This window comes from Ursus arctos, unplaced genomic scaffold (assembly GCF_023065955.2).
Source record: "Ursus arctos isolate Adak ecotype North America unplaced genomic scaffold, UrsArc2.0 scaffold_2, whole genome shotgun sequence".
NCBI classification, from domain to species: Eukaryota; Metazoa; Chordata; class Mammalia; order Carnivora; family Ursidae; genus Ursus; species Ursus arctos.
The window spans coordinates 17,690,845-17,707,192 of record NW_026622874.1 but is presented as its reverse complement, the minus strand read 5'-3'; positions in this window follow the sequence as shown (position 1 = coordinate 17,707,192).

Below are 16,348 nucleotides of genomic sequence, written 5' to 3'. Positions count from 1 at the left end.
ATCCAGGAATCTATCTGCTTCTCACATAGACATTTAACAAATACTTTGTTGTCAGCCCTGCCTGCACTCCCACTTCCAGAAGTATCATTGCTCACCATTCTTGGGCTTTGCTGGGCTTCCAGGGTCCAGACCTGCTTGCTTTTCTCACTTCGGGCCTTGGAGTCCGCCTTCTCTGACATGCCAAGTCTACTACCGCTTGTTCAGCTCATCTCCAGCATTAACATTTTGTGGCCATTTTCCCCATTTCCTTTTTTCTTGACCCTGATAACTATATGCAGCCTTAAAAACATCCTTTCATTGTCCCATTTGTGGAGTTTCAGGAGGAGGCAGATACACAGGTGTGTTTATCTGCCACTCTTTACAATTATACTTCTTCTCAGTGCATTTCTCGTGACTCTACGTTCTGCATGCTGAACCACGGATAATGAGGGCCACAATCCAGGTAATTAATAAATAGAGTTTCTGAGCCTATGGAAATGCTGCTGCAAGTCATCAGTAAGGGACTTGAGCTTTGGGTCTTGAAAGGGCATTTCTGGGCTCTGCCAACAGGCTCTCTTTGTCAGCAAGTCGTATTCATGGACCAGGCAGGGAGGCTCAGGTGAGCAGTGTGTTTTCCCGTGTCTGCCATTCGTTGGCTATACTACCTTGGAATTAAATAAATCTCTGACTTCAGTCCCTTCCCTTGTGAAGAAAACATATCTCTGTTTCTAAGTTTTGTGTCAGGCTTGGAAATTATAAACTGAAAAGTTCTGTACAAATAATGGGAAACATTACATTTTAGTTTCTCCCACCTCTGGGCTCCCAAACATATCAGTCTGTGCCCATTTGTTTTATAGGACAAACTACACTAAGGTTAAATTGATATTTTCTGAGTTTTCTCCCACTTTAGACTGAGTGGCTTCTAGGCAGTTATCTTAGCCATGATTTACTCAGCTTGCTACCATCAAGTCGTAACACCAGGCTTGGCACATGATGGGTATTCACTAAAATGGAGGCAAAGCTACCTGGCACCAGGATGGAGCCCATGATCTTGACCTCTGTAGTTGTGACTTCAAACCAACTACATACACCATGAAAAGAACCCACTTCCGTGACTGAAAGGACCCATTCTTCTTAGGCTCTGAGCAGCCATAGGCTGGTTGACACTGCTGGTCTTGAGTACCTGGGGGCAGACCTGAAAGATGATATTCCTGCTATGCCTGAGTCCATGTCCCATTATGCATCCCTTGAGCCATATGTTTAGTGACTTATATTTAATAAATACAGCAGCAGAATCTGATTATAGCAAGCCCAGAGATAGTTAAACTCGATTGCCAGGGAAATAGAGTTAGAATCCTGAATTGTTTTTATGTATTGCAATGGGCAATTGGAATGCCTGTTCCATATGGCGCTGACTCTGTCTGTGGATTGCACAGCCCATTCCCCGTCAGATGGTCCCATTTTGGGTCAGTGATGATGGCAAGGAACAATGTGTAGAGACAGGTGATCCCCAAGGGGGTCCATTAGATTTCAGTTGTTTCCCGTTGATCGCCGTCCCACGGCAGACCGTGGACTTTGGCGCAGCTGGGCCTGCATCCTTACATTTTTAATCGGCACATTGGTATTTACGATGCTGGCTCTGTCCAGGGCTTCAGAAAGGCAGAGACAATGGTGGGAAGAGAGCAAATGCCTCATATAAAGGTTAGCAGAGATTGTTTTCCTGCTTCCAGAGGTAGGGATGGGTTCTTTTATCTGTACCAATTCACCTGTTTCTAGCTGTCACGGTTCTGAGGAGTATCCACAAAGCTGCGGCGTGCTCAGCCAGAGGGGAGGGTGTTGCCTGCTGCTCAGCCTTCAGAATGACATTTCCCTTTTCTGACCATCCTGCCAACCCCCAGAATGCATTCTCCTTCCTTCTGGAGGCTGCCTGGGGAGGGTTTGCCATTCTTTGCCCTGGCAGGAGGAAGTGGCTCTCTCTTCCATCATTGAAGGGGAATTAAACATACTTCCTTAAAGATGTTCCCCTCTGGCTCACCTGTTTAGCTTATTAATAAAGCAATTCTGCAGCTTCCAGAACAGCGGGGGTTGGGGGATAACCTGGTATGAACCTGAGGTCACTCTTTGAAGAAAAGAATGCCATTCAGATCCCAACAAGAGGCACACACCTCTTTCTATGCCCTTTGCTAGGGCTTTTGTGAATGCTTTTAGTCTATTACAGGAGGCTGGCTTTGGCACATTATGAATATCAATAGAGTTCACATCACCATTCTCCCTACATAAAGGAGCCTTCGTCTAGTATTCACTGGCATGGTAGAGACAATAAGTCTGCTTCCCGCCCCGGCCCCTTTCCTTCCCTTGTCAAGAGGAATCAGTTCAGTGAGAAGCATGCTGCCTAGCTTTAAGTAATTGCTCTGAAACCTGGCCTCTTGAGCCAGCAGCCACTTTTTTCTGTCCTTTGTGGGTTCTGTCTTCTCTAAACATTCTTTCCATCTTGCAGCTATCTTTCTTTCTTGTTCTCTTTCTGTGTGTGTGTGTGTGTGTGTGTGTGTGTGTGTGTGTGTGTGTGTGTTTTCCTAAGAATTTACAGCAAGGCTGACTCGTGCAGAGGCTCTTGAAATGTCATGGTGACCCCCTTGCTCAGCAACCAGGACACCAAGTCTTTTGCCTTCCACAGAAAGGTTGAAAACCTTCCAGCTGGAGTTTATAAATGTCTTGAAGTCATAGAACCTTCTTATTTAAAAATAAAATTAAGCCTCCTTGCTTGAGCGGTAAAGTCTTAATGGCCTACATAAGGCAAATGGCAATAAGGCAAAACAAGTGCTGCTTTACAGCCAACCGTTCATGTGAAAGAGGTGTGTGAAATAATGATAATAGTCATAACAACAGGTAGATATTAGGGAAGGAAGGCTGGAAATGGGGGCTGCAATAAAAGGTATCTTTCCCCATTATTGTGATTCTCTATGTCACTCCTCAAAACCAGAGTCTCATTCATTTTCTTCCTGTGTTGGGGATACCTGCACTGACCCTGTGCCTCCTTTTCCGACTTGGCCCTTAAATAGACGGAGCCACATGGTGAGGATGAGGCTGTCATCCGGAACCAAGGGGGAGAAGGAAGTGGGTCTCCTTACCTTCTCCCATGTTTATAAGATGCCAAGGCACCCCACTGTAGTCAGACGCCATGACTCTTCTGGGGCCCATAGGCCATGGTCCAAGTCTTGCTCATTGCAGAAAAGCCATCTTAGACACCTTGCACAGGGAGGGCCTTGCTTTCTAGAGAGAAGTCTAGAGCCATTTCAGTATGCTGTAGCGTATTGGGGTTTATAGATATTTTTGGCCATACGGCAGTGGCTAGGAGCTAGGCAAGACCATATCCCTATAGCAGACTCCAGGGGACCCACCCCAAACAGTCCTTTGGCAGCAGGATCATCCAGTTTTACATTCATATGCCACTAGCTTTCTTCTTTTGTTATCTCCAGCCTTTAGGAAAGCTTATTTAAGAATTCCCTCCGGTCTTAGCTATACTACAGAGTTGGCAGGACGGGATCCTGGCTCATGTTTGGTCAGAACATTAACTGGGAGCAGCTCTGTCCCCAGAAGAGCAGTGGTAGCCCTAGTAATTAACAAAAGATTTCCCTCAGGCAGCATTTTCCAAAGTGGGTTGCATATAATAAGAGTTCTCTTTGGATATTAATAAAACTTATGGGGGAAAAGATGCCATGGTCAACCAAGTTGGGAGAATATTGAGTTAAACATCTTAAAGGAGTTAATTCTCAGCAAGACTCCTCATGGCCTTTTTACTAATTTCATGTGGCTGCCATAACAAATTGCCACCAAGTCTGTGGCTTGCCTCATCTCCCAGCTCTGGAGCCTGGAAGTCTGAAGTCTGTATCACTGGGCTGAAAGCAAGGTGTTGCCAGGGCTGTGTTCTCTCCATAAGCTCTAGGGGAGAATGGGTTCCTTGACTGTCCCAGCTTCTGGTGGCTATCCATGTTTCTTCACTTGTGTCATCACCCCAAACTTCAAAGGCAGTATCTTCAAATCTCTCCCTGCTCCAGCATCATATCATCTCCTCCTGTGTGTGTGAGAGAGAGAGAGAGAGAAAGAGAGAGAGAGAGAGAAACCCCCCTCTGCTTCTCTCTTGTAAGGACACATGTGATTACATTTAGAGCCCACCTAGTTAATCCAGGATAACCTCCTCTCAAGATCCTCAATTGAATCTTCTACCATATTAGGTAATATTCACAGGCTCCAAGGATTAGAAAGTGAATATATCTTTTTGTGGGGTCGCCATTTAACCACTCCAGCCTTTAATACATTATGGCCATTGTGCATCTCTAGGATGAGTAGGAGTTGTGATGTGTTTCTCAAACCTCAATTGACAAAGCAACCCTCATTTCAGGAAGCTTCTGTAGGATTGGTGTTCTGAGAAGCACACTTTGGGAAAGTTCACCAAGGGAAAATGAATCTTGGGGGGAAAAAAGTCGAATAGTCCAGCTGCCCTTCTCCCTGTAGATCTGGGTTCTATTTTACTAAGGAAGGTGGCACTTTCCTCGCTTCAGGAGATAATATTATTACACAGATAAAATATGAAAAAATATCAGCAATTTCACAGGGACATTTAAGCCACACTCCACAGATGATGTATCTCTAGGGAATAGTTAAAATAGCATTGCATTCGGAGTTTCAAAAGCTAGTTGGATTCCTGGCCCTCCTTCATACAAGCTAAATGATGCTGGGGAAGTTATTAAACTTTTTTAAGCCTTGGTTTTCTCATTTATGAAATGGGGATAATAACCATACTTACCTTGTTGTATCATGTGAATGCCAGGTGTAAGAGCACTTTATTAGATGTAAAACTTAACACAATCTAAGGAATTACTCTTATTCTGTGAAACCCAAAATTTGAAAAAAAACATCCTGTCTTATAGGATGATGGTAGTGGTGGGGGTAGATTTCTACCGGTCTTCTCCAGAGGTCAAGTTGTCTTTGCTCAGTGAGAGACCATAGCCACATGACTGTGCTTTCTTCTTCACTGTTTTATTGCCAATAGTTGGCATCCAGTCTGTGCTCAATACATGAGGGATGAGTGAATTCTCCTTGTCTAGATCACTTCTCCCCAGTGTCCATGCCACAGAATCATGGGATTCTTGGGCCAGAAGGGCCCTTGAGATATCATCTAAAACAGTAGTTTCCAAATGCAGATCTGAGGGCTAGCAAAGGCTGGCTACAATGAGAATCAGCTAGGAACTCATTAAATGCAGTCACCACGCAGCACCCTGGAGACTCTGATTCAGTAGATCTGAGGTGGCAAAATACAGGGAATCTGTATTTTGAACAAGTCCTAAGGAGGTATGATACAGCTGGTGTAACAATGATACACTGATCTAGCCTTTCCCACTATCTTTGTACAGAACCACCCCTAAAGCATTGCATTAAATAATCTATTTCTTTTAAAGACTTCAATGGAATTTTTGCAACTTCCTTCACTAGAGATGCTCTTGGTACCAAGTGGGCATGTGAGACAGCCACAACTCAGTGCATCTGGGTTTATTAATTCTTTCATTCATTCATCTATCTATTCAAACAAACATTTATTGTGCACCTACTATGTGCCTGACGCTGTGCTAATTTATTCCACTGCACTCCTTCTCAGGAGATCCTTTGTCATTGCAAACCCCATGAGGTAAAGCCTCTTATTTCTCCTTTTTGGCCTTGAGCAAGTAGAGATATAGGAAGACTCGCCTTTCTGCTTTACTGTTTGCTTTTCTCTTTTCCAAGGATTATCTCTAAAGTAAGAAGGAAGCTTTAAATGATGAGTCCTTGAATGCGTTAGAATTGTGGATGATATAGTTGGGAGGGGCCTCAAGAGACCCAGTCCTCAAAAATGTAAGGTCGTACCATCCCCATTTCCCCATTTACAAATAAACTACATAAAAGTCAGGAACATTAAGTGACTTTCCCAGCATCAGAATGAGGAAAAGCAGGGCTTAGATCTCCTATCTCTCCCCTTTTCTTTCTTAAAATAATGTTTATTCAGACTCTTTTATTCTAAAATAATGTATGTGAGACCAATATTCTCCCATTTAAAAAATACTACCTTTCAAATATTCATCTGGCTGGTTTGAGGAATGGGCCTTTTCTTCTTCTGCCAGGCTCATAATTACTTATTGACATCTTCTGATATTCACTAGTGTATGTTTATAAATAAATATCACATGCCCCCAAACTGATCCAGCCAACATCTATTAAATGGTGGACGAGTGAAATGTTGTTAGCTGCACTTTATTCTCCTAGGCTGCAGTGGGGCCTTGAGGGTTTTTTCAGAGTTTCTCTAGCCCTGAAGAGGGAAAGTGTCCCACCCCATCCAGCCCTGCTTCTCCTGTCTCTACTGTGTCTCTCTGTTCCAAGGATGCGCTGGTCATTCATCACCAGCAGTCTCTAATGTTGCTAGGGAGGCAGGTCTCCGGGCAGTTCCGAAAGCTGTCATGAGATCTGCGGGTGTAGGGGTGCAACAGCTGGGAGCCCCTCCATCTCTTTTCTTCCTGTACTTGCCTCAAACTTCACAGGGTCTGGGATGGTGCTGCCCTCCTGTGGCAAGTCACCTTCTACGGAGGATAGAGAGGATAAGACCGGGTGGACCCCTGTTTCTGACCTGTGTGGCAGGGGATCAGCTAATCACAGGATTCATAGTCTTCGTTTTAAACAAAGTCCTACCATATCGTATCAGTTCTTTTTAAGGATTCTGAGCCAGAAGTGCTTCCTTCCTTGGCTCACATCTCTCCAGAAGTCAATGGAAGGAATGGGTAGGCACCAGAGAAAACCTTAGGGCCAACAGCTGGAGACCTCAAGTCCTGGGATCAGTCATGGGAAGAGGATTGTGACGGTCTTCATAGGGCAATGGGAAGCTTGAGATCTGCTGGATTTGCTGGGCCAAACAAAATTAGATGCCTGGTGGTCTCAAGGACAGAGCAAGACGCTCAGTCTCGTCCCTGTGTTTGTGCTAGCATGCCGAGCAGACTCTTGATTTGCTGAGGTTGGTGGTCTTTTCTTTTTTCTTTTCCTTCTTTCTTTTAAATACTTTCATATACAATTAATATCATACATTTTCACTCCATTTACTGGGAATGTGATCATTCAAAATAGCCCCTGACGCTGTTTGCAGTGAAATACGAAGTTCAGAGGATCTAAAAATTAACTGTTTGAAAGTCAACAAACCATACTAATTCTGAAATTTATAAAATTCCTACCTTTTTCTCTCCTCCCACGCTCTCACTTTATGGACTTGGTCCAAATCACTTGAAAATTAATAAAATTCTTTTGTGTGCATATGCAATGTCTTCCTCTTCTCCCTTACCCCAACCCACTGCCATCCCTGACCACCTCCTTTATCCCCAGAGAGCCTCAATTGGCTCTATTTGCCAACTGCACGTTCGTTCGGGAACAGCCTAGTAGCAGACCTGACCGTTGGTGTTTGTCCCCTGAGTGTTCAAAGAGATATTTGCATATTTCCTGAGGAGGTGAGTAGGAAGCCCCAGTGTCAGCTGCCATGGCCACCCTTCTGGGATAACTGGAGTGGAAGGACATGCCTCATTGTGTCTCAGCTTCAGATTTATTTTGATGCTGGGAAATGGGGGGTGGAAGGGGAAAGTGTAGGGCAAAAGGAAGACAGATGAATGGTTAATAGAGACTGAAGTGGCAGATTGAGAGAGAACACAAACACAATGGGCAGACGGATGGATTGATAGATTGGACCCAGACATGTAAATAGGATAGTTTATCTAAGCTGCTTAGAGTCTCTCTTTCCTATCTATCCATCTATTTATCTATCTGCCATAAGCAGGGACTGATAGGGAAACAGACAGATTCCTGAGTAGGATGGATTTGCAGCAGGCATGGGAGCCTCCTGGCGTCCTAGACTGGAGGAGAGGGCAGGGCTTTGGGACCTGGGGACAGATTAAAGGTGCTTCCCTGGAGGGCTTCCTGCCTCTTCTGTGCCCCAAATACGAGCATGATCAGCACCCAGCTAGAGAGGGTGGCTCAGGCCTCAGAGTGCCCGCTCACCAGCCTGCCTGCTTCAGACCCCTCCTCTGACCATTTGCAGGTGTTCCGTTCTTGGACCCCAGAAAGTGGACAGCTGCCAGTCGGAGAAGGAAGCTGAGGGGGCAGGGCTTGGTGCTAGCATACATTTTTATCCCAAAGCCTTGCTTTAAATTCCAATCAGGCTTCTAGTCTTGCAACAACAGGGGAAAGGAAGAGGAGGGGGAAAAAAAAATACGTGAAGGAAAGCTAACCGCGCTCCTGCTGTTCTGGAAAGCTGTCAGCTGTCAGGTCTGCTTAACTGACAGCCTGGTCTCCAGAGCCCTGGGAGCCCAGCCCCAGGAGAGGTGAGGGCTGGCCTAGGGTGGGGTGGTGGGGGTTGTTGCAGGCTGCCACACTACCTACCCCCACCCTGCCCAGGCGGGTCTGGGGCACAGCCCTGGGCTAATCAGCAAGCCTGGTGGGAGGGACGTGGGGAGGGGGGGGGATGAATATTCTCTGTTCTACCAACCATCCTGGGGAAGAAAGGGAATGGGATAAAAGGGCTGCCGGTGTTGTGGAAGAGTCAGGCTGTCTCCTGACCTCCCGTCTTTGTTGGGATAGGAGAGGTCCCCTGGGGCTAGGGAGGGGTGCAAGGGTGGGGAATTTGAGAGCATTCCGGAACTCCCTTCAGGCCCACAGGTGCGGGGAACCTACCTTTGCCCCTGTCACAATGGGATTGAGTAGCAGTCAGGGAGTAGCTCTTCTCTATAAGAGGTGGCATCCAGGGTCATCTTCCTTTCTCCTCCTCCGTTGCTTTCGGCTGGGCCCATGTCCCTAGATATGAAATTCCAATGAATCTCAAGATCAACTCTGCAGGGCAAACTCTTGTGTCAAGTGGGAAAGCATTGCTGGGCTCCATTCCAGTCCCCACTCCTTACTCTGTGACCTTGATTCCCGTCCCCACTACCTACTTAAGCTGTGTGACCTTGATTCCATTCCCCACTGCTTTCTCACTATGACCTTGATCCTAGTCCCCACTACCTACTTATGTGTGATCTGGAGCAAATAAGCCTTATCTTTAAAAGGGAGATAATCTTTAATCCACTGATCAAAAAAATTGCGCATATGGAGATATTTCATAAACTATAGGAGTCTATAACACATTATTCTTTCCTGATTTATCTTTGTTTCCGTGACAGCCCCTAACATAAAGACTTAAACAGAGTAGGCACTCAATTATAGTCAAATGAAAACTAAACAAATGGGTGAAGGGATGTAGTGGAGAACTGTTCCTCTCCATTTGAGCACAGGGCTCCGCTGCAGATACAGAATCGGAAACTCTGGCATGGGCCCCAGGAATCTGTGCTTCGGCTGGCTAAGCAGGTAGTCAGTATTTCAAAACCGGGAAGTTTCTGTTTGAAGTAGGAAAGCGGAGGGCATATCACAAGGTTTGGTGATGATGTTTAAGGTCACGGACTATGTCGTTGTTGAACCCCCAACAGAACACAGGGCCTGATAAGCAGCGATGCCGCAGGACGACGTTTTATTTCTTGAGCGTCACAATCAATGCTTTGGTAGGAAACAGGCTGCTAGGGTTTCACCAATAAGACATAATCCCTACCCTCAAAAAAATCACATGCAAGATAATTGTAAGACATGGCTGAAGCTCAACCACACGGACCGCAAGGACATTACATGAAGGGGCACCTGGGACACCAAATTTAAGGAGGTGCTACTCTCAGGTTTGGGGAAGCACCTGCTTAAATTTTGTATCAGAAGGACCCTGTTCATCTTACCCTAGTCCTGCCCTGGGCTGAGGGGAATGGGTGGAGAAGGCTTCTGGAAGGAGCCCTCAAGTCTGAAAAGACCAACAGGAGGGAGTTTTCCAGGGGACTCTTAGGGAGTAAGGCATGCCAGGCAGACGGAAGAGCAAAAGCAGAGGTGACCAAATCAGAGGTGCTAGAAACATTGGGGTATGAGTGAAGAGAGTAAATGGGGAGACTCAGGAGACATGGGGAGATGGAGGGACTTGTCTGCCATATTCAGGACCTTGGCATTTGTCCTGTTGGCTATGGGAAGCAGGAGGTGTCATGGTTAGTTTGTGCTTCTAACTGGTCAGTCTCTAGATACTGCACTGAGTCATCGATATTGTGAGCTACAAAGGCAAGCCACGGGTGTAGCTTTAAATTTTCTAGTAACCCTGTTAAGAAAAGAAAAGGAAAAGAAAAACTGATTTGGATAATATATTTTATTTGACTTATAGCCAAATATAAGCATCATGATAATTTCAACATGTAATCAATATTAAACAATTATTTTATATTCTTTATTATTGTACTAAGTCTTCAAAATCTGGTGTGTAATTTGCACTTCTAGTACATCTCGATTCGGTCTAGGCACATTTCAAGTGCTCAGTAGCCACGTGTGGCTGATGGCTATCACACTGAACAACACATGTCTAGAGAAAGGAATCTAGATGCTAAAAAGCAGAGGCTGATTTTTACAAGGTCAGGGGAAGATGATACATTTCTTTTTTTTTTTTTTAATGATACATTTCTAATGCAGGGTAGTGAGAATGAGAACAGAAAAAAAGAAGGTGATAGATTGTCAGGTGACTTAGCTTCTCCTAACATCTTTGTTTGTGAAATCAAGATACAGTATTTACCTTCCTGGGTGATGTAAAGATTCTCTGAGATCATACATGTAAAGCACCAGTTCAGGCTAGCAGGGAATGGAGGTTTAGCAGGCATTCTCCCCACTACCCAAGCTGTTTGCTGTCTCCAGGAACACGAATCAACATCTCACTTGCATAAGGTGGTGTTCAAAGCACTGGAATGGTATAGTACCAGGTGTGGACTGCCGACACCAAAAGAAATCACTGCTCAGTGTCCCCAGTGCACCTTCCCAGGTGTCTCTCTTGATATCACCCAGGTGAAGGGAAATTAGTAGCTGACTGTCATGGGAAGGCTGGAAGGCAGGGATAGTAAAGCCAGGGCAGGAGAGGCAGAAAAGCAGAATTGCTGACTTCTGGGCAGCAGCCACTCTGACTATCAGCAGCCAGCAGCTGGCAGCAGCTCCAGATGATTGAGAACTGAACAGCTTAATTGGAGGAGTGCGAACATCGTGGAGTGCCAGGCTGGCATGGTTAAGTGCAAAAACGTTTCCCCAGAGCCCACATTTCTTGCCTTAGGTTGATGTGCCCATGCTGTCTTGGGGAATGCCCCTAGCCAAATCCCTGTGCACGGATCAACAGCTTCTATGTGCCTTGTAAGAGAAAGAAACTGCATTTCTGAATAGATGCAGGATACAGCCCTCTAGACCGAGTAGCTCATGCTGCAGAGAGAAGCTGGGGGTAGGGTGGAGAAAAGACAGGTCATTCTCTGCCAAATGAGAGCTCCATGCAGAGTGTCCGAAGAGTAACAGACGCCACACAGCTTAGCTGCATTAAGACCTTTCTGATCATAGGGATTTCTGACTCTTCTCATTTCCACCAAGGTGACGTTCAAATGAATATTTGTTTATTTTCAAAATGATTATTTTGGTTAGCTGAAGTCACTGGGTGGGTGCTGAGAATCTGAAAAAAGAGTAACCAAATCATTAGTGCCTGGAGCTGCTGAAAAGCACAACTCAGGTTCCCTTGGGTTTCCTCTGACTCACATGAATTTGCTATCCCTGCATTAGTCAGAGTAAGCCCACTGCTGTAACAAACAACCCCCAAATTCCACGGGGATACCAACGAATGATTATTTGTGTAACAGTCTGATTTGGAGGAACAGCTCCCCTGGACAGCTTTCTTCCGAGCAGACATCTGAGGACACTCGTACTTTACACTTTGAGCCTTCAATGTTCACTGCTCAGACTCTCTGCTGTCTTCTCCCAGGAGAGGAAAGAAGGGGGAGAATTGCATGTGGGAGCGTCCACAGGCCAGGTCTGGGAACAGGTATGTGATCTCTGTCTACTTCCTTTGTCCAGAGTTCAGGCACATGGCCGCATTTAACTTCAAGAGGCCAGCAAATACGGACTATGTGTCAAGGAGAAATAGGGAAAAGGCTTGTTGAACATCTAGTCAGTCCTTGCCACACTCCCTCTCTCTCTCATGAGACTAAGATAGAGTGTTTGGGGCTCTGACTTGACCCTGGAGGCTTGAGAGTCAGGAGACCGCAGGAGAGGGGCAACATTAATTAGAGGGTGATGCCCTGGAGTTTCAAGGTGATTATTAATCAGGACAATGTCATGGTCAAGAAGTTGTAATGCCAGACTAAATTTTTCTCCCTTGTCTTCCAGACCTATTTCGTCAGTTTGTGAGCCAAAGAGAGGGAAGTTTCTGCAGCCAGAGTGCCAATAGAGCAGAGGGCTAGGCTAGGCTTTCCATTGTTAACTGGCACCCAGTTGTCACCCATGGCCTCCACTTGCCAGCCAAGCTTAGTGGATCATGTGCACTGGTACTCTACCAGTAGAGTGTTTTGTTTTTCTGTTTTGTTGTTTTGTTTGGGTTCTTTGCTTTTAAAAAGCAACTCTGAATCCAGAATAAGCAACACTGTCTGCAAAGGTGTGGAAATTCCAGTCTGGTAAGACACTGTGAAAGACAGTGGTCCTAGGGGGTGATCACAGAGATGGTTAGTGTGATGGATGTTGTGGCTTGCAACAGCGCCCCCTCTTTGGGACTGATACACAAATGTTCTACCTTCTCGGAATATCTACTGCTGATTGCTCACAGTTCACAGCGATTTCTGTTCTGTAGGAACTGCCTTGCTCAAACTTAGGGCGTCCCCCTTGCACAACTCTCAGGTAGCCCAGGACCTAAAATTTGATTTTGTGACTGCCTCCTTGGCAGTCTTAAAAGCCTAACCATCTTGCTTCAATTTGGAACAACTCTGAAGGGCCATTCAGGCTCCAGAACTCCCCAGAGAATCTGCTTAGGTCTCAGTTACAACCTCATTACAAGTCAGCCTCTCCTCCTGTCCAGATTTGCCTTCTTCACTGCCTTACACATGTCTACCTCAGGAACTCGCCCCAGTAAACCTTCTGCATGTCAATTCTCAGCTAAGAATTAGTTGATAGAAAAACGGGTTTTAGGAAGTTGACTTTGAAAATTGGGACTTTGAAGATGGGTCAGTCATTAGCTCTCTGGCAATGCAAACCCCACCACTGGTCATAGGTGGAGGAGAACTGGCCCCTAAGATATTGGAGCAGTGTAGTTATTGAAAGCAGGGAGATTTCTGTGCAACTGTTAAAACTTTCATCAGCAGTAGACTGATATGGAATATCCATAAAAGGGGATACATGGCCTGGTGCAGTGTTTCTTGTGATTGAGAGGGACAAGGGAGATGATAATTATAAGGACCATGGAATTGGGTGACTGTGGCTGAGCACCATTGATTTTTGAAAGATAAATAATGACAGGCTCAGATGATTAATCACCATTTCAGTGCAAAATACAAAAGCTAGAGGGCCTTCTTAGCAGCATTTAGGGAAACCCTCATCTCCTGTGCAGCTGGAGTACCAGAATAGAAAACTAGGCTCAGGACTTAAACATTAAAGTAGTAGAACTTCAGATAGGATTGAATTCTCAGACTCAGTAAGTCTTCTGTAACAAGTACAGGTCCCTAATGGGGGAAGGAATAGGGTGCTGAGACTTGAACTAGGGCAATTTAAATAGATGCAGCTAAGTACCTTGACTTGCTGGTTTCAGAAGTCCCTTCCTCCCCTTTGCCTTGTTAGATCATCACGCTCCCCTTTCTAGAAGATGCTGCAGACACCTCAAATAAGGCAGTCACTTCACAAGAAAATGCTTGTCTGCTTCAGGATCTATCCCCTACCCCTGCCGCTGGCAAGCAATCCATAAGGAAGATCAAATTCCAGTTACAACCGGACTAGAGACACAAGACCAGAGATAAAAGTTGCTACAAGGCATAGCTAACATGTCCCTGTAGTAGCTGGTAGCATATGCATGGTGCTGAATCCTGGAGTACTTGATCAAGAGGAGCAGAACACAAAGTTGGATAATCAAGAGTTTATCAAAAGGGAATCGTCTCCTTTTTATACGATTTAATGCCTTTGCAGGGGCCCTGGAGATAACTGTTACTAGAAGGACTGTTAGAATCTGGAAAAAGCAAAGGCCCAGGCTATGTGAAGTAGAAATTCTAGAACTGCCATGGTACATGTGAAAGAAGAGATCAAACAGCTCAAAGAAGTACAATATCAGGCCAGAGCCTCACCAGTTGAGTATGTTTCATGGGAAGGCCTAAAGGGCACTCCAGGTGTCAAACCAATAAGGAATACCTAGTGAACCTGGGATCAGCTCAGTGATGGCTGTTCTCTATAGGCTAAGGCTGATGATAGGACAGGCTAATGCAGAACTGGGTTTTCTAGTAGCCTGATTAGATCCTCAAACAATAAAGGTCCAGGTGGTGGGCCTTTCCCTCAGAAAACAGGGTAATTGCAATTATTGGAATGAAGCAAGGTGGCCACATATATCACAATATGTGGCAAAATTCAAGTGGTATTTGGGTTTGGCTAGAGGATGAGTCTAACCTTCAAGGGGCTGTGGAGATATTAATAGAACATGTGTTTCCAGAAGCATGTTAGATGAGCAAAGAGGTTATTTCTTAGTTTACGCAGGCAAAAGATATCAAGGATGGATGATAAGAAGGCTGAGGGAAACCTCTCAAATTAAAATTCAAGTTACTTTGTCAAGTTTCCAACTTGAGTCAGTTCTCAGACCCAGAAAACTGGAGGCAGAAAGAGATGCTGGATCCCTATGAAAAGAATCCTGCAACTCCATAGCAAGAATCCTGCAACTCCATAGCAATTGTATTCAGCTGAAAATTTTCTAGTCCTTTTCCCAATGGACTATTTACTTAAGTGACAGTCCGTTTGGGAAAAGGGACTACTCAAACTCTTCAATGATTGTTGGACACGGTCAGAATTGATATTGATATCCAATATGGGGACTCAATATGCCATAATAGTCCTCCTGTTAAAGTTTAATCTTGAAGATCAGTTTGGGGAAATATGCCAGTGGGGCTGTATGAGGCCAGGAAATTAATGGAGTCCTGGAATCCTAGGTCTGGCTCGCATGGGTCCATTGGTTTCACAGACCCACCTGATGATTGTTCACTGGTATAATTGGAATAGACATATTTGGAGTTTGGCAGAAACCCTTATAGTTGGTATTGGTTCCTTACCCAGTACTGTAGGAAATTTAGTAGGGAAAGCCAAATGAAAGCATCTGAAACTATGCCTCCACCCCAAGCCAACACAGTAAATAAAAAGATAACATTGCAGCCTGGTGAGAATGGTAGGCATTAGTGCTACCCTCAAAGATCTAAAGAATACATGGTCTATAACAAATCCCCATTTAATTCACCGGAATAGTCCCTATAAAAATGGAATGAATCATGAATGAATGATTCACTACTGTAAATTTAATCAAGCGGTGTCCCCAGTTGTAGCTACAGAGCCAGATGTGATTTTACTAAAGCAGATGAATACAGCCTCCAACGCATATTAACTGGCCACTGATCTGGTGAGTGCATTCTTTTCCATCCCTATAAGAAAAGAGGATCCAAAACAGTTCATATTCATGTGAGATGGACAAGACTATGTAATTATGGTCTTGTCTTAGGTTATGTTAATGATTTGGCCCTCTGTAATAATATGGCTAAGAGAATGAGTGTCTGTATGGTGACTAACATAATATAATAAAAAAATATTAAAAAAAAAGAGAAGTAGTGTCTAACATTCCACAGAATATCACATTGGTCCATTATATTGACAATGCCATGCCAGTAAGACCAAACGAACAAGAAGTGGGCTAGTATGTTGGAAACCTTGGCAAAATACATGTGCTTCAGCGGGTGGAGATTAAAGCTTCAGGACCCTCACACATTAATGAACTTTTTAGGGATCTAGAATTCTGGAGAATGCAAGAATATCCCTTCCAAATAAAATAACAAAGAATTGTATTTTACACCTCCTACTACTAAGAACGTAGCATAAATCTTAATAGCCTCTTCATGTTCTGGAGGCAGCGTATTCTGTACCTGGGAATACTCTCTCACCAATTTGCTGGGTAACATTAAAAGCTGTGAACTTTGAGTAGTATCCAGAGCAGGGAAGAGCCCAGCAGAAGGACCAAGTTTTCAGAAACTGGTCTGACACTTGAGCCATATAACCCAGGAGATCCTATGGTACTAGATTCATCTGTGATGAGAGAAAATAGTGTGCAGAGTTGATGGAAAGTCCCAATGGTGACAAATCACAATGTAGACTTCTGGGGCTCTGGAGAAAGTCCCTGCCATCTAAAACAGGGGACAATCACCATCAAAAAAAGCAGTTACCATTGTGC